The following is an 18,721-nucleotide window of genomic DNA, read 5'->3' as shown; positions in this document are numbered from 1 at the left end:
CTTGATTTTTTACAGTAAATGCTTCCCCCCCCCCCGCCCCGCACTCCATCACAAGGGCGGACGTGACTCTGTACAATAGAAATGGGAAAGCCCTTGGTTGCTTTGCTTTTTGTCTTTTAAGTTTGCTTTTTTTTGCAATGTGTATTATATATCCAGTTTCATTGTGCTGGGAGAAGGAGATATACTTTTCAGTAGAGAAAAATGCCGGTGATATAGGCTGAGGAGTTCTACGTTGTCGGATCTTGCAGTGATTCAGATGCATTCAACATCTGCCAGGGAATGCGGGATCTTGTTATAAAGAGAGAGAGAGAGAGAGAGAGAGAGAGAGAGAGAGAGAGAGAGAGAGAGAGAGAGAGAAGCTTAGGGAAGCTTCCAGCATTCAACATATGCCCATGTAACACTTCCTCTTTATTCCCTTATTAAGCTTGGCTCCTTTAAAGAAAATAAATAAATATTATATTCAAAACTAAGGCGATCTCTTCCACCGCCGCTTCCACCTTCTCTCTTACCACCTCCCCTCTCCCCTCTGCTTGTCCCTTCCTGCACATGTCTCTCTCTTAACTTGTTAAGTTTGAAAGATGATATATACACACAGTTTGCTTTGCCAGTCAGCACGTTAAAGGCCAAGATTAATGCAATGGATTGGTGCTGCAGTGTCGCAGTGGAGCGTGCTCAGAATACGAGATGGAATATCGAGGGGGAAAGGGCAAGGAATTCTGCCGGTGCTCAGAGTTTGTACAAGTCTCCTTAGCAACTTGTCTGACATCTTTTTAAAAATGGTGGGGATGAGTGTGTGTGTGTGTCTGCGTGTTGTGTGTGGAACTGCCCCAAACCACCTATTTAATAAAACATCCCTTCTATTCTGAAACAGTTTTATTTCCCAGCTAGCTTCATGTTCTTTGGCTCAATTACTGGATTAAATTAGTTGTTTAGAGTGGGTCCCCCCCACCCCCAGGGAAATGTGTGTGTGTGTGAGTGTGTGTGCGTGTGTGATTTTTCATTAAAAACAACACTACAGAGTGAAATTTTGCCCAGTTGTTCCCATTTGAAACAGATACCCCTGACACACCCTCTCTTTCCCCCTTTCTCGACATGCTATAGAATCTGTAGCAGCCTGTCATTTGCGGAGTAATTTGGAATGTATTTGGGTTTATTGGATTGTTTAAAACAATATTATTTTTAGAACAGAACTTGTAAAACAAAAGAGAGACATTTTTGGCAAGATTCTCTCTCTCTCTCTCTCTCTCTCTCTCTTTTCTCTCTTCTCACAAAAACCCTCCCATTTTTTCTCTTCCACCCCTCCCACATTTTTTTTAACTTGACAACTGAAGAATAAGCCCCTATAGGAGGGAGTGGCTTGATAGCGTTGAAGGTACGTTGCTTTTTGGGGGGGGGGGGTTGGGGGAAATTCCATGTTAATACTGTGGGGGATAAATCTGAATACAGTGTTCGGAAATGCAGTACCTAGATATGTTATATGTTGAAATGACTCAAGGGAAACAGTTACTGCTTCACTGGAGAAGCTTTCAAAACCTTGCTCTGCATTTAAAAAAAAAATTAAAAGGGGAGAGCTCTCCACAGAGAGAGTGCGAGAGAGAGAGAAATATAAAGAAAGCAAGCCATTTTTTTTTGAGGACTTGGCGTTGGCTTCCATACAAACAGATGTTATTTGTCATTCCGTAGTTAAGCAGTTCCCACATTGGAGCAAGGAGCAGTTTAAGGAAAACTGCAGCGGAGTTTAGAAAGGTGGGTGAGGGCTATAGACATACTGTATAAATATTCTTAAGTCAGAATCCATATTTTTTTTGTGTTTGAAAAACGTTACTTTTTTTTTAAAAAAAAAAAAACATGATTTGATTTTTCTTTAAAGGGATTTTTTTTTTTTTACCATGTTTCATTTTGGGGTTTTTTGCCTTTCGTTAAAAAAAAAGAAAGAAACTTGGTGATAATATTTAGCAAAAGTGTTTTTTTCTGTTCGAAATGCTGTAAGACATTCTTGGTAAGTGGATGTTTGCAATGGATGAGATCAGAGGATCTGTTATTTTATTTCTTTTTATTATTATGACCATTATTATTATTATTACTATTTTGTGTTTTTTTCATTTTTTCTGCTGAAAAGCTGTTTCCGACGAGTTTGCCGTTGCGCTCCCTCTCGCATGAGGAGGACTGCGAAGGCTGAAGGCCCTTTTGCCGCCTTTCCAAATTCCTGGAAACATTGTGAGAACAAGAATCATATTCTTTATACAGTAGAAGTTCGAATGAAATGCAGATAGTTTAGATTTTTTTGCTCTTTTGTCTATCGCATGCGTTCGCTGGATCAATCTTCCCTCCACGTTTTGGGGGTGTTTTTTTTTTAAAGTATTTTTACTATATAAATACATGCCTGTCTGCTCTGTTTACTCCCCAGATCTAACCATCTAACAATTTTGGAGCAGTGCAGCTTCAAAATAAAAACAAAGGGTGTCATTGTTGGTTTTCCCGAGCCCGCAAGAATTAAAAGTTTTTTTGGCGCACCAGTTGCAATGTAGCAACAGATCAATTCATTTCAATGAAGGAAATCACAGATCCTGCCATCTGATTTTTCAGGTTTTACGTTTCATGTTTCCACTCTAGATTCGGCTTCCCTTCTCTCCACTTAATCTGTGCAGCTTAATTTTTAAGTCTTATCGACCCCAGTGGGTACATTTATGCTGTCACTAAAGTCATCCTGGGTGTCATTTTTCTATCAGCTTCTGTTCATAAAAAAAATAAAATAAAAATAAATTCTTCATTTTGCATTGAAACATAAGACCTGGGTTGGTCAACTTCTCAAACTTGATGTTTCAACCGTTTTTAGAATAAAGCAACTTTATTCTTTCTTACAATTTTAATCCTCATTTCAGTGCATTTGTGGAAGTTTAAAATTAGATAAAATAAACGTTGCCTTACACTGATATAGTATCTTATCTGTCTATATCCACATACTCCACCCTCTTATTATTTGTGTATAAACAATATGTTTTGCTATAAATGTGCTTATATATGTGGCTTATACTTTTAAAAAAGAGCATCACACACATTTCTTTATTATGATATATCAATATAGCTATAAACCTTTTGATCTTTATATAATCTACTAGACATCTGTAGTCAAAATGTATGTAGAAAATGTAGATGTCTCATCAAGGGTGACCCACTGCAATAAATCTCCCATGGCTGTTCATTGTATCATGAAAAATAAAATGAAATAGTTTGCTTGATCATAGGATCAACATCCTTTTTAATTTGGCTGCTGTGTTGAATTTCATATAGATAGGAAGATATAGATATTCCATTTTTTTCCTTTTTCTTTTTAAAAAGATATTGTTTCACTTACAGTCACCATTTCGATTTGATCAACTTTCCATTTCCAAAATGTGTTCTGGGAATGACTCCTTCCTTGCTACAGTTAATTCTTGCAGTGTGCCATTCACAAAGGCAAACGCAGTGGGTTTAAGAATGCCAGAAGTCCTATAAGCTGCATTTTCAAAGGAAACAGCAAAACCTCCCCCTTCCACCTCCCCTATTGTTTTGGTTTTAAGCTTTGTCCTTTAAGGAAGATGCAATGGGAAATGAGCGCATAAAAATGGGCACATTGAAACCGCCTCCCCCGTAGCATCCTCCATGGAACTATGGTGGCTAACGATTTCGGACATTTTAGTTTCTCCTGGTCTTTGACTGGCATCCTCGATCATTTCGTAAGAAAAATCCCAGGGTCTCGAATATAAGAACCCACCAACCTCTTCGTAGGTGTACGTTGATTTCAGTCCCAGGGGTGGTCTTCAAAGCAAAATTGAAATATTTCCCCCCTTATTTTTCCCCTCTCTGTAAGCAGCTGTGTGGTTTTTAAGTGGTTGTGGAAGGAACAATAAAATGAAAGGCAAAACCGGCATTTTGAAAACTTGGCAAGAGAAAGAAGCTTGGACTGGCAGCCAAGAATCCTGCTGTGGCACAGAGAGAACAGCGTTTGCAAAAGCACCTCAATTGTGGGTTTCTTCCATCCCCCCTTTTTTTATATCAATCTCGGCAGCTGGAGCAATTATTCTTCCATCAATGTTAAGAGTCAAAAAGTTACAGCGGAGATTTGATGAGCCAATATGGAGACAGGTAATGTTTCTCTATCTTATTACCTTTTCTCAAATTTATTTGCATCCAAATCCATACCACCCCATGGTTTTTAAGAGTTTGGTATCCGTAATTACCAGCTAATGTGCAGTATATTTATTGCAGCGGTTCCCCTCTTGATGCTTATTTGGGTGGTGTTCGAATTTAGCACAATTTTCCAGTGTCTTCAAGCCTGCAAGAAATTAATGTTATTGTGTATTTTCTGAAATGTAGCACCTTGTTTTGAAGGGGTGTGTGGGTGTACATATGTCTCTGTGTATGGCTGCAGATAATTGGCTTCAGTTTTGAAATATTGTTTCACCCTTTTGAGATTGGCTTTGCTAGAAATTCAAACAATAATATGCAATAAATTGACCTTTAAAAAACCCAGCACATCTTTTTATTTGAACCCAACATGTAAGGACAGATAAAAATAAACTGATTTTTCCTCCCTAGATTACATTTGTCAAAGGTCTGGGCCTAACAAGATGGCGGCTTGCATCCTGTGACAATTTTCCTGATATGTCAATGCATTGGTAAAGTACTTTACATCCAGTCCCCTACCCCACCTCATTGCATATATTCACCCCCAATGTGATATTATTATTATTATTATTATTATTATTATTATTATTATTATTATTATTATTATTTGTATCCTGCCTTTTGCCCAATACTGGGCCTCATCTCAGTTAGGATTTTTTTGATTTTTTTGAATAGGTTGGTTTTTATGAAATATAAGAATGAATTTCTGGAAGAATACATTTTGAATTGTTAACATTAATGTTTCAAAAGGTCCTGAATGTATATATGGTATAGGACTGCAAACAGTTGTTTCTGCTGAAACACAAAATAGTTGCAAAACGTTTTTATTTAGATATGCAATACATTCTACACTTTTGCTTGAAAACTGCAGGGAGACCCAAACTGATGTCAAAACATTGGATACAATGTGTATAGAGAGGGAAGGAAATCTCTTTTACAATTTATTTTAAATCAAATTCTTCTCCCCCAGAATTCTTGGTTAAATTTAGCACTAAAAATGTGAAGAAGCCATGTTTCTAGTTTTGTAGTGATGTTCATTCAAGTGACACGTGATCTTTAACACTTACCTTTGGAAACCCCCAAGGTTTCTTTATATAGTCAGTAATAGCTTGATTAAGGGTTACTCCATTAATAATGGCTACATTCCGAAGTATCAGGAACTCAGTTTACTGAGGCCATGGCTAGACCAGGCCCATATCCCAGGACTGTCCCGGGATCATCCCTGTGCATCCAAATGACACACAGGGGAGCCCGGGAACAGGCAGGGACGACCCCTCCATTTGCCTGGGATAATCCTTAGGTCTAGCTAAAGTCTCAGTTCCCCATATAGGGGCATTTTCAGCAATTGTTTCTTTGTTCTCAAGATGCCTCAAAGCTAACTGCAACTGTACACTTCATCAGTTGCTGGTAGCGATGAGAGTTTTTGTGTCTATGACCCCCGTTCTTTCACACTTTGTACCAGGTATGGGTGCAATGTGTATAAGGTTCTTTTCTGGATATGTTTCAAGCTATTTCTCCAGACATGGCATTCAGAAGCATCATTAGCTTGGGCGAACAACAACTGTGTTTAGCCCTGCATTTTCTGTGTCTCCCACAAGAAGAGGGACTGATCTTACAAATTATAGGCTGTTTAAAAAAAGAAAGGAAAAAGTTTGTGGTGCAACATAATTGTGACAAAGGGAATATTAATCTGATTTAGGATATGTGGATGAAGGACCATGTGATCTCGTTCCATAATGTGGCTTCCCAATCAATCCCTTCTAAATTTCACCTTTTCCCTCCTCCACTGCCAAGCTATTACACCAGTTCATCTAAAGTGATACTTCTGCTGTCTTTATATAAAATGCCTGTGCTTCTGCTCTTTAGAGTGGGGGTGAGCTACAACTTCTTTTTTCCATGAGTAAATCCCATGAAATAGCAGGTGCAGCTGATACAGCATTTGTATCCTAATCTTCCCCAGGTATTTGTATGTAATAACTCTCTCTCTCTCTTTCTCTCTCTCTCTCTCTCTCTGTGTGTGTGTCTGTAAGTAAAATAAACTAACTTTAGGTGACAATGTGAAAATCTGTCCAGTTAGGATGTCTGATTTGGAGGTGGGGGAAAAGTTGTTGCAGACAATTCCCTCTCCAGGTGAAAAGAAAGTGAATGATAATTCTGTATGTTTTGGTAACTCAAAAAATGAAACTTCATGTAGCAACACTTTAGGTAGTGACACTTCCAATCTGTTGTGTTAGATTACTTGGAGAGATCCATTAAAAAAAAATCTCCCACTTACCTCCTCCTCCTCCTCCTCCTCCTCCTCCTCCTCCTTCTTCTGTGATTCATCATGGGGAGGGGAGATTCAGATTAGGACAGCAGTACTAAGGGAGGATTTAAAATCCCCATCACTATTTTCACAATTAAAATCTCTGCCATACGCATCCATATTAACCCAGATTCTAGGCCAGCTTTCCCCAACCTGGTGCACTCCAGGTGTGCTGGTCTACAGTTCCCATTATTCCCAGCCAGCATGGCCAATGCTTCCTCCTCCTCCTCCTCCTCCTCCTCCTCCTCCTCCTCCTCCTCCTCCTCCTCTTCTTCTTCTTCTTCTTCTTCTTCTTCTTCTTCTTCTTGAGGCCTTCAAGAGGCAGCTGGACAGCCACCTGTCAGGGATGCTATGGAATCCTGCATAGATCAGGGGGTTGGACTCAATGGCCTCATAGGCCCCTTCCAACTCTCCTCTTCTATGACTCTCTGATTCTTCTGCTTCTGCTTCTTCCTCTTGGCACTCTTTACATGGAAAGGTATGAGTACTCTAAGGGGGTTACCAGTGCTGGCAGCAAGGATAAGCATGGTTGGGCATCTGCTGAGAGCCCACAGTCAGCAGGGGCCCACTGACAAGGGCCCCCTCCTCACCATTGCAACCTGCTTGTTCACCTGCTTCTCTCTCTGGCCCAGACAATGGTACTGGTGAGAAGAACAGGAGATGCCACAACCCACTTGCTCACCGGTTCTCTAGCTGTCAAGCAGGAGCAATGATGAGAAAGAGGAGGAGGAGGAACAATAGCAGCCAGTGGTAATGGTGGTGAGAAGGTGGACTCGCCCATAGGGTGGGGCTTTGAGGGTGCCTTGCTCAAGGCCCTTATAATCCAACATTCTGAGTCTCTTCTCTTGAAAACTCCTAACTTAATAAGTGAAGCTCAGGGCACCATTGATACGTTTTGCATTGACCAGCTTAGCTATGTGGAACTTTTTGCAGCGCTTGGTTCATTGTTTCTGCAGTGCATTACTCTGGGACACCAGATCATCATATCTAAAATACTAATAGGAAAAGCCTGGTCTGTGTGCAGAAGTCTTGTTTGAAAACTTGCTAAAGTCACAGAAATGTGGCTGAGGAGGGCTTTCATTGGATGAAGCAAGAGCATGTTTGACGTAGTGCAATGGATAAGGAAATGAAATGGGGCTGGGCTGGGGAGGGAGGCCAGATATTATTACCTCAGTCTTGCTCTCAAGCTCAGACTACAACAGGAAGAAAATACTACCGCTCTAGCTCAGAGGGGTATTCTGAGGTGCACTGATATCACGCTTTTGTGGAGATAGGAGCACTCCAAAGCAGGCCTGTGCAAACGGTGACCAACCAAGTTGTGTGCTGTCTACCCTACATCTATGGTGGGCTAAGGTGGCCAGGGGTCTTATTTTACAGAGAGGCAATCCTCTGTTTGGAGGTGTCCTCTCTTTGATGGGCTGCCCAGTCCAAGTCTGGTTTAAAAGAACCATAACAAGGGAGAACAGAAGAGGCCTTGAAGTGGCCCATCAATACTTGCCATTCGGACAGCACAAATGGTCATTTAGTCAGTCTTCTCCACTATGGTGAGATGTATTGTATTTCTACTTAATGTGCACGGATGATTTCTACATTTTCAACTCTCTTGATAAATCAGCATATGCAAACATTATGCAAATTGGTGTCTTCTTTTGCCCTCTTTTTTGATTGACACATACATGTCAATTATTGGACACATCATCAAGAATATGCATGTGTGCATTGCAGATATAATTCAACAGGCAGAGCTTTCATTTTGCTACACAGAACCTCAAAGAAGTTGCTTTCCCCTCCCAGGGGATCAAGTCACAAGCCATTGAGTGCTGTCCATGCTTGGGTGTGAGTCCTGGAGCAGTGTGACTAACGATAGAGCCGGCTTTCTGTCCAGTTTGTTTGTTTTATTTGTTGGGTGGGCACCAATTAATTTATTCGAATACATTTATCAGAATGCATTGATTAATTTATTAGATAAGTATCATTTAGACTTTTTTTTTTTAGAATGGAATCAATCTGTCATTTCCCACAATGGGATTCAGAATAAATAATCAACTGGTGCTTTTGTTTCTTAAATACCTTGGAAATGTTAAGAGTGAACTATTGCTCTTACTAACAGGTTTATGTTTTCACTTCCAGAAGTGGGTTATTTCTTTTAATTATAAAAAAGAAGATCTTCATGCCAGTTGCCACAAACCCGTAGATCCGAACTTGTGCTCCTATCCTACACAAGCTTGTATCTATAGGTATGTGTCTGCTTGGCCAGTACACAAAACGTGGATTAAATAAAATAAAATAAATGTTTGATGCTTTTAAAATCGCAACGAAAAGCCCTGCTCCCAGATTTGCTATTACCATCTCATCTCTCTTCCCCTTCCGTTTGGCACAACAGTATTTCAATTCATGGTGCAAAGCTTGTTGAGCTGTTAAAATGCTGTTCTGGGTATGCTCCACGCAGGAGCCCATATGGAATGAAACTGACTTTAATCAAAGAAGTAAATAGCAAAATGTGTAACTTCCGGCACCTGCCTTATACCGAGCCAGACCACTGGTCCATCTAGCTCTGTACTGTCTGTGTTGATTGGCGACAGCTCTCCAGGGTTTCAGGTGATGCTTTTCCCAGCCCTACCTGGAACTGCCAGGGATTGAACTTGGGGCCTTCAGAATACGAAGCAAGTGCTCCACCACTGAGCCATAGCTGCTTCCTCTGTGCTGCGTTCCCTGCGGGCAAAACACAGAACCATCTTTGTTTGAGTGAAACAAGCCATCCTGCTGGCTTCTCCAATAGAGGGTCAAACTCAAAAAAGTTGCCTCCTGGGAGCCGTGTGTGTGGGGGGAATCAAGGACATGGTGTGAGGGCAAAATGTTAGAACCTCTCCCACACACTCAGAGGAAACCGGGACTTCTGAGGGGGGGGGCAGCGGATGATGTCAGCATCCCTGCTAACTAAGAAGTGCTGGTGCTGCACCCCTATGAGTTCTGCCACGACAACACCCCCCTGCTTACCAGGCCTTAAAGAGCCCAAGTCTTTCTCTTCTCGCTCTCCGCTATTTGGCAAGCAGCAGTTGATAGTTTGTCTTGTGATATCTTTCCCTGTAGTATTCAACTCCGTAGGTACTTTTCCTTGAACATGTTAGGACTGGAAGAGAGTTTAGAGCAGCGTTGGCCTTCCTTGAACCCATGCTTTCCAAGGATTTCTCATTGTGATGCTGATGTACTACAATGCTGCTAGGGCTTGGCCATTTTGTTGAAGTAAGTTTGAAACTGGACAGGACTTTCCATTGGTTTCTTGGCAAAGGATTTGCTAAGGGTTGTCATATTGATGCTTGTTTACTACTCCTGGGGCAGATCATCCCTCAAGTCTGCTTAGGATGGATAATGGATGCTAGCAGCAGGGATGTATGAGAACGCCATTTCTGTTCACAAATCATGTGAACACGCCCCATTTGCAATCCCGAATGCTGGAGAGAATATGTTCTTTTTAAAGAAATGTTTGCAGATTTCTGAAAAATGTGTTGTTGGTGTGTTTTTTTTAAAAAAATGCACACTTGGAAATGCATTAAAAAAAGCATTTTCATGCTTTTGTCAGTGGGGGGAAGGTATACAGTTTTTAAAAAATATATACACAGAAATGTGCACTTTCCTCATTCAAAATGTTCACTTTCCCAATTTGAAAGAGCAAAAAAAAAAAAAAGCAAAAAACCAGCTGAAAAATGAAAATGGGAATGAACCAGAATGAGCTTTGTATGATTTTTGGAAAATTTGGGTGAGCTCAAAATCATTGACTCTCCCATCCACTGTTGGCGTTTGGCAACTGCACTGCACAGCTGGTAGAGAACTGGGTAGGAAGACGTGTCATTCTTTGCCTTGCATAATTGATTCAAAGAGCAGCAGCAAGAAAAAACAACTGGACTGGATGTGCAAGAGATACCTACAAGAACTACGTTTGTGCACAAGCAAACTACTGCTTTTGAAAAATTAGAATTGTGAGCATGAGGCCTTAAAATGAACATAAGAAGCTGACTCACACTCAACCAGACCATTGGGCAATCTGGTCAACGTGGTTTACTCTGCAGGGCAAAAGTGCTGCAGAATGTTGCCCGCTCTGTTCCATGAGATAGGGGTGCAGGGTGAGCAATTCATTGGGTTTGCGTTTTAATGCAAACGAACCAAATTCCCATTTCCCAAACCTGCACATGAACCTGAGTGCAAGTATATAGCAATATCCACACTATTCAGGATTTTGTGATACCGTTTGCAAATTTGAAAATGCACACCAAAAAGAAGGAAATACGTATGTTTGGAAAAGTGCATACAGGAATGTGTGTGTGTGTGTGTGTGTGTGTTAGGATAAACGCTCATGAAAATCCGTACAAGTTTTCACGTCCATATTTTTAGGTGGAAAAGAATGCAAACAGATGAGAAAATGGGACAGAATAAACATAATGTTGGAAAAGTGAGAATCTGAGCAGAAGTGACCTTGTCAGATGCGTCCATCTCTAACCTGGAAATAACTAGGCTAAACCTGAGACCATTGGCTTGCAAAGCATTTGCTGTAGCACTTAGCTATGGTACCTCTCTAATGCACACATGGCTACCTCTTCCCAGGGCTCATTCTTTACCTCCCGAAAGCATTGCTTCAGCCATGCATATGTGAGCAGTTTGTGGACCAGGTATTATCTGTTGTTAATGAGCTGGTTGACAATGAGCTAATTCCTTTTGCCTGTTCTGAATGAACAGGCAAATGCGTGAAGCCAAGGTTGAGTGTGTTGAGTATCATTTCTCCCTACCGCCATGTTCCATGAAGTTCATGGTTTTATAAAACTCTCCGACGAGGGTTGAGGAAGCCGGTTGTTTTTGACTTCCCTCAACGGCAAAAAGTGGAGCTGGAGAAAAGATGTGATGAGCATTTCACAGGCCACCATTGGTAACTTGGAAGTGGGTAGGTTATGCAGGCGTATTCTGCCATTTTATTTAATCTTTTCAGTGTCTGACCTATGTATGCCTTCCTTCACCCCTTGGTCATTTGATCTATTTCATTTATACCACAATGGTTTTCCCATGGTGGAACATAAGGTGGTGTATGTGGGCTTCCAAAGCAGTGACCAAACATAGATCTGCTGAGCTTACGGTGTTAGGTGCCTTTCGATCAGTGGGGCGGGGACTCTTTCAGCTGGAGGGTCAAATTCTGTTTCAGAGAAGCTCTCAGAGGCTGAATTCCAGTGGTGTATGGGGACAAAGGAAAAAGGGGCAGGGCCAAAACACCCCAAAGTCCCACATGTTTTAGCTTAATACTGCCACTTCCATAATTAAGCATCAGGAGAGGCATTTCATATCTTTTAAAATGAGGAAACCACACACAAAAACTAGGAACCGTCTAAAGTTTGGTGGTCAGGGGATGTAGGTGCGGTCACCTGGGATGCCCCAGAGGGTTGTATTTAGCCTCCAGGCCTGAGGTGCTGCTTCCCTGCTTTAGACCACAATGTGGGCGCCTTTGGTTGTGATAAGTTCTGCTACACCACTCAAAACGTCAACCTGAGGACTGCAACCTTGCACAGAGATAATGCGCATACAATCGCACCCCACAGATATAAGCCATTTCCCAAATTCTCTGGATTTCAATTGGGGCATTTTTTCAGCTTCACACAAGGCAAGTTACGCTAATTGCAGAAAATTGTGGCCATAATTACGCCATTTGCAGCTGTAAAGCACTTACTTGTACGTAAATTGTGGCCGTAAAGTGCTTACAGCTGCAACTGATGTAGAGGTAAGTGCTTTACGGCTGTAATTTACGTAGAAGTAAATGCTTTATGCCTGCGAATGGCGTAATTATGGCTTCAATTTTCCCAAGTTAGGCTTATGTCAGCTGCCGTTCGCATATCTTGCCTTGTTTAAAGCCGGAAAGATGCCCAGAAAAATCTGGCAGATGTACCAGGGCTTCAGGGAAATCCAGTAGGTTCCAAGTGGCCTGGATTTCTCCACAGTGGACCCCCCCCCCACACACACACCAGACTGGACATCGGGAGGTTGTGCCATCCCAAATATGCACTTGGATACGGGGCTGCAAATGTTCCTGTGATCTTGCCTTCCTCATTTCCTGGGAAGATGCAACATCTTCATAGAGGACCTTTCCAGCAGAACATCTTGGCCCTATTTCCAAGGAGCTCATGAGCAGCACTGATGGTGACAGCACTCTGCCACCCTTCATTATTTAAAGTCTAAACATCACTCCCAACCTCACCTGAACTTTCTCCACCCTCAAAAGTCCCTCCTTCCCAAATCTGAACATCCCGAATGTGGAGAAATTTGGGGGATGAAACGTTTGGATCAGTCCTTCCTTTGAACGTGGGCTGAGCCCTCCTATACTCACTTTATGCCATGTGGGTGGCAGGTGGAGAGATACTGCTGTACCCAATTCATGTCAACCAAGGACAGGAGGGGAAAAGCTCACAACTCAGACAAAACAAAAATAGTGTAGAAATAAATAAATGGCAGAGATGCTCACAGCATCCCTGTAAACCCCACCAGTGCCTGCTGATTAGGAGATGTCCTAGAAGTGGTGCTCACACGCTCACACATGAAGGGTTCCAATGGACTCACAATAATAGGGCCATGCCCCATCCCAGTATACACCCATGCTTGAAAGCACACACATACTCAAAGACACAACCACCACCCTCTTCCATGAGTTCCATCGACACAGCTAGCAATGGCCCATTTCTGCCAGGTATACCCTCCCCCTCCCGCTCCAGCTCATTATTTCATGATCTGTCTGAAATAGTCATAAGACTGTTTCATAATCTTAAAAAAAAATGTTTCTGGGAATTTGGAGGGGAAGAAAGAGAGAAGAAAACCCAAAGCCCACGAAGGTAATAGCTGCTTTCAGTTCTGATTCCTGTAGGCCTTTCACCATTCCTGTTGTTTACTCACTAATGCCTTCATGACATCAGTATATATTGTATTGTCACATTGTTATTACATGACTGCACATATTCACCCTAATTACATAATTATCTATAATTGCACTAATTTGGTAAAGACGTAATTGACTAAAATCACTTTAAAATCAACAAGGGGATCTTGCCAATGGGAATAAAGTACATTAGGGGAAAGATTTTTTTTTTTTAGAAAAAATGCAACACCACTATCTGAAAGCATAGAAATTCAGGTGCCCTTTAAATGTACTCCCAACAATATGGCAATGGGGGCACGTAATAATAATAATAATAATAAAAAAAAATAATTTTATTACCCGCCTCTTCCTCTGGATTGGGGCGGGAACAACACTAAATAAAATATAATACATAAAATTAGTTAAAAGAGCATATAAAACCAATGCAATATTAAAGTAATAATCAAAGCGTAGTAAAATTCTTAGGTTTAAAATTCATCTGGGTAGGCCTGCCAGAAGAGACTAGTCTTTACAGCTGTCTTAAACTCTGAGAGAGCTTTAAGCTGACGAGTCTCCTCTGGCAGTCTGGGGACGGCAGAAGAAAAGGTCCTCTGGTTAACAGTGGCCAGCCTAGTTGTGGCTGACTGGAGTAAACCCTTCCCAGAGGACCTGAGTGTGCAGGGCGGATTGTTTGGGAGAAGGTGATTCCGCAGGTAACCTGGACCCAAACCATGTAGGGCTTTAAAGAAACTTTATACTTCGCCCGGAAACTAATTGGCAGCCAGTGAAGTGATTTTAAAGCTGGTGTAACATGGTCACCCCTAGATGTACTGGTGACCAACCTGGCTGCCATATTTTGAACTAGTTGAAGTTTCCGGACTAGGTACAGAGGTAGCCCTATGTAGAGCACTTATTTGCAAGCAGCTGCTGTTCAGCTGGGAGAATGTCTGGATGTCCTGGCCATGTGTGAGGAGGAAGAAGGGGGTGTTGACCATGTGGATTTCTCCCATAGCATCAGCACCCAAACACTGATGGCCTGTTCATGGAGGTCTCTCCCCTGTGGGGAGCCCGTCATATGGCAAAACACCCACACCACCAGCCCCACCTGCTATTTGAATGTACTTCCAAGAGCCCTAGGACCCATTCATGGACCAATATGGCTGAGAGAATGCTTAAAGTCTGCCTTACTTCATCATCTATGTGAAGTACCCTTTTACATCCAATTTATAGCCACTTATTGTGACACTGGAATTTCAAGGACTTCTCCTCATCCTCCCTGTTTGTGTGTGCAGGGAGGCAGTGTTTGTACCCCAGTTGTGGGACTAAAGAAGGATTGCACTGAAATCTGCACCACCCTTGAGCTAGGGCTTGTCAAGTCCTTTGGACTCCTCAGCCCTGTTTTTGCAGTCAGACAAGGAGATTTCTAGAATCCCTGCTCGGCTGCTATAGAGGACTGATGCATCATGGTCATCTTGGTGGGCTCCAGTCCTATGCACACTTACTTGGGAGGAAGGGCCACTGGCATTTGCAGCGTGTAACATTTAACATGTATAGGACTGGGTATAAGTATTCAATTCAGTGATTGCTGAATGGAACATTCCCATAAAACCTTTTCTTCGGTTGAATATAAATTGACTAAACCTGGACAGTGTGTCTGTTTGCTTCAGAAGCATAGCTGCGAAAGTTCTTTGAATGAGATGAAATAGTCACGGTAATCATGATAACGGTGCTAAATGCCATGATAGTGGTCTTGATGGTGCTGTGAAGTGCTTGGGTCATGGGATGCTACAATATCATTGCTTCTTTCCTCAATTAGTTTGCAATCCATCAACATCCTCCTTGAAATGTGATAGGCAACGGGGCTGGAGTTCTTTAAAGTAGGTTTTATTTTTGCCCCCTGCTGAAGCCTAAGAATGATGTTTGGGTGTATAATTAATATCCTGCCTTTTCCTTTTGCATGGTACCCAAGGCTGCTTACATGGTCCTCCAATCCTCACCTCCATTTTATCCGCACAACAACCCTGTGAGGTAGTTTTGGCTGATTGTAAGTGACTGGCCCAAAGTCACCCAATGAGCTTCATGGCTCTAACCACTACACCACACTAGCTCTCAAAAGCGCTCTCTCTCTCTCTCTCCCTCTCTCTCTCTTTTGGTCTCACTGTTGACTGTTGCTCTATTTTTCCCTTCATTGTAACTTTTCATCCTTTATTGGCAAATTTCTGCACAACCATTTCTATCTCCCAACCTGTATTTTTGTGCTCATTTCCCCCCTTCCCATCTAGAGATGATGATGATGCCTGTTACTGTATCTACTATCACTGGACACTTTCCTGCTCAGAGGCTTTTATGATCAACCTTGCTACTGAAATACTTGACGTAGGTGACATCGAGGTTGTATTTGTTTCTATGTCTTGTGATGTCATTTAACTTTTGAGGATGCAACGTTACAGTGGAGGCTGGTAGTTCCAAGGTCAGTGGGGTGTTGAATCCACTCCGAGTTTCAGTCAGAATCAATCAGAACTCTGAAACTCGGAGCAGATTTATCACCCCCACTGACCTCAGAGACACCAGCCTCCACTGCTATGTGAGCTAGATGAGTAAAGTCAGGAAAACTACGTTTGGGATTGGCATCCCTCAGGGCCAGAAGGCCAGAGGCCTCAGTATCAGAGCTCAGAGAATCTAACCTTAAAGGAGACAGCAGCATTGGCTACCCTGATAGGCCATTGGCGGAATCACCTCTGATTGGCCCGTTGTAAGATGCATGCGTGGTGGTGGCCCTGCAATGGAATCTTGCCTGGACAGATGTGCTACTTTTTAGGGTCTTGACCCTGCTCTTCTCTTTACCCTCCAGCTCTTTCCTTCTCTGGACAAAACTTCCAGTAATGCTTTTCTGTGTCCCCTCTTGTTATTGCTTGCTTTCTACTGATCTGAATTTTGGTGGTGCTCCATTTGTGAATCCAACCAGTCCTTACTCTCTTTGTGAAGGTCAGTTGTGTTCCTGGCCATGTATGACTAATACATGCTGGGGGTGTTGGTTCAGGTGGAGGGGGGCAGAGTTGTTCTTTCCCCTACAACGTTTTTGACTTCTTGCATGTATCCAGGTTGAGGTAGTAGGTTGTATGGTTTAGAATTACACCAAGGGAGATAACTGTACAACCTCCTAGCTTTCCTTGGGTCTTGCACAAAGCAGCGAGCATGGTGGAAAGTGGGAATGTTTTGCTCGGCAGATGCACATTGGGAAGCAACAGGTAAGGTTTGTTCTGTGAATATTTTTTACGCTCAGGTGGGCTTTTCTTCAGAAAGGTCTCCATTTCCCCACCCCACAAAGACGAATCACTGCATTGCGGTTAAGCAACAGCCAGATAGTGGGTTACATGCAGTCGGAGTCTCTTTTGAAAAAAGTCCTGGAAATTTCAGTTTCATTTTTTTTTAAAAATGTAGTTCTCATGACTCCAAACAAAAAACTGGGAAGATCACAGCAACTTCAAAGAAAAGGATCCTCCGAGTTTACATTTGTAAACACCATTCATTCTCGTGTGAATGTGAAGCTCTTCATAAGGTATTTGCATTCGGGTTTCAATTTCCTTGGCTGACATGGAGACATTTTAGGCCATTTGCAAGGGGTTATATGAACTGGGGTTATATGAACAAGGGGTTATATGAACTGTTGCCTGGACTCTTATCACTTCAGGCCTGTAGGTGGGAACTGCATGTTTGAATGTCCCCACACCCTGGCACACTGACGCCATAATTGCCTGCATACAGAAAATGAATGCCAGGCGTAAGGATTAAGCTAACCTTTCCCTTGACTTGCTATTTTTCTGTACATAGGGAGTGCTTTTTACATGGGGAATATTCAATCATGCAGACCTACCCCCTTCACCTCTTAATTCTTATATCAATTAGCTCTCTGTGTGGCAGCTGAGAGAGGCACTTGGCACTTTATTGACAAACATTCCCTGGGCAGGAAGTATTGACACCCAGGGTTAGGGATATAATATAATATTTTTGCTCTTAAAACATGTGAGCATACCCCATTCAAAGCTTTGAACAGAAGTGTGCAATATCTTTGGTGTGCGCCAAAGATATTCATAAATTGTCGAACATGGGCTGACGTTCAATTTGTTCCCGATTCCCAATTCGATTTGTAGAATGGAGGATCCTGAACAGGAGAACTCTGCAGTGAAATATCTTCCTGGAGATTCCACTTGCCTATAGGGATTTTGGTTTGCTCACAAATTATGAAAGCCTGCCCAGTTCAAAGCCCTAAACGTGATCATGAGTGCAAGCGCAGGGCTACCAGAAAGATTCGCAAATTGAAAATGTCCGCACATTTGATTTGCGCAACTTCCCCAGTTTGATTCTGCACAAATTGTGTACGTCTCCTGTTTGATCACTGCTCAATTTGTGCAGGTTTCCTGTTTGCGCAGAGCGAGCAGCAAATGCAAACAACCCAATTGGGCCCAAGATGAGGAGCAAGGTGATGTTCAGAGAATCCTGGTGATATCAAACATTCGCCCATCTCTGCCCAAGGTGATATTATGAATAACCCTTGGTTCACATAGCTTTTCAGAACTACAACGCTTTCACCACCTGAGAGAGAGCCTTCTTTGTGTTAATGCAGATTATATCGCATACAGATAATTCAGCCCAATTTAAGAGACAATCTGTCTTCCAATAACTTTTTCAGGGTGTCTCTCAAAGCAGAACAGGTTATCTTTGCTCCATTTAGCGGATCCAGCAGTCAGGTCGTCCCCATTTCCCTTTCGTTAGAATTTGATCAGCTTAAAAGCTACACAGTCAATAAAGCACCTTGTCCACATATTGACTGTTTTGATTGTAGCCGAAGACTGGAAATTGCTTGGGAGCTTTTATGCCCTGCATTACAGCATTGGGTTTTGTTTTGCATGTGTATCTTTGCTCCCTTCTTCCCCACTTGGTTAAAAGTCTGACAGAGTATCATAGAACCGCCCAGAGAGCTTCGGCTATTGGGCGGTATAAAAATGTAATAAATAAATAAATAAATAAATAGAATAGCAGAGTTGGAAGGGGCCTACAAGGCCATCGAGTCCAACCCCCTGCTCAATGCAGGAATCCACCCTAAAGCATCCCTGACAGATGCTTGTCCAGCTGCCTCTTGAAGGCCTCCAGAGTGGGAGAGCCCACAACCTCCCTAGGTAACTGATTCCATTGTCGTACTGCTCTAACAGTCAGGAAGTTTTTTCCTGATGTCCAGCCGGAATCTGGCTTCCTTTAACTTGAGCCCGTTATTCCGTGTCCTGCACTCTGGGAGGATGGAGAAGAGGTCCTGGTGTGACAACCTTTTAAGTCTTTGAAGAGTGCTATCATGTCTCCCCTCAATCTTC

At 42.3% G+C, this 18,721-nt stretch overlaps 1 long non-coding RNA gene across 1 annotated transcript; it reads left to right on the top strand.

Moving 5' to 3' along the window:
- The first annotated feature begins 1,629 nt into the window (after positions 1 to 1,629).
- On the top strand, positions 1,630 to 8,286 carry LOC134407476 (uncharacterized). The gene is made up of 4 exons (XR_010026044.1): positions 1,630 to 1,746; positions 3,854 to 4,125; positions 4,579 to 4,658; positions 8,267 to 8,286. It is a non-coding gene; the product is annotated as an uncharacterized LOC134407476 (long non-coding RNA).
- The last annotated feature ends 10,435 nt before the right edge of the window (positions 8,287 to 18,721 follow it).

This window comes from Elgaria multicarinata, chromosome 12, assembly GCF_023053635.1.
Source record: "Elgaria multicarinata webbii isolate HBS135686 ecotype San Diego chromosome 12, rElgMul1.1.pri, whole genome shotgun sequence".
Classification (NCBI taxonomy): domain Eukaryota; kingdom Metazoa; phylum Chordata; class Lepidosauria; order Squamata; family Anguidae; genus Elgaria; species Elgaria multicarinata.
This window is presented reverse-complemented; position numbering and strand designations above follow the sequence as displayed.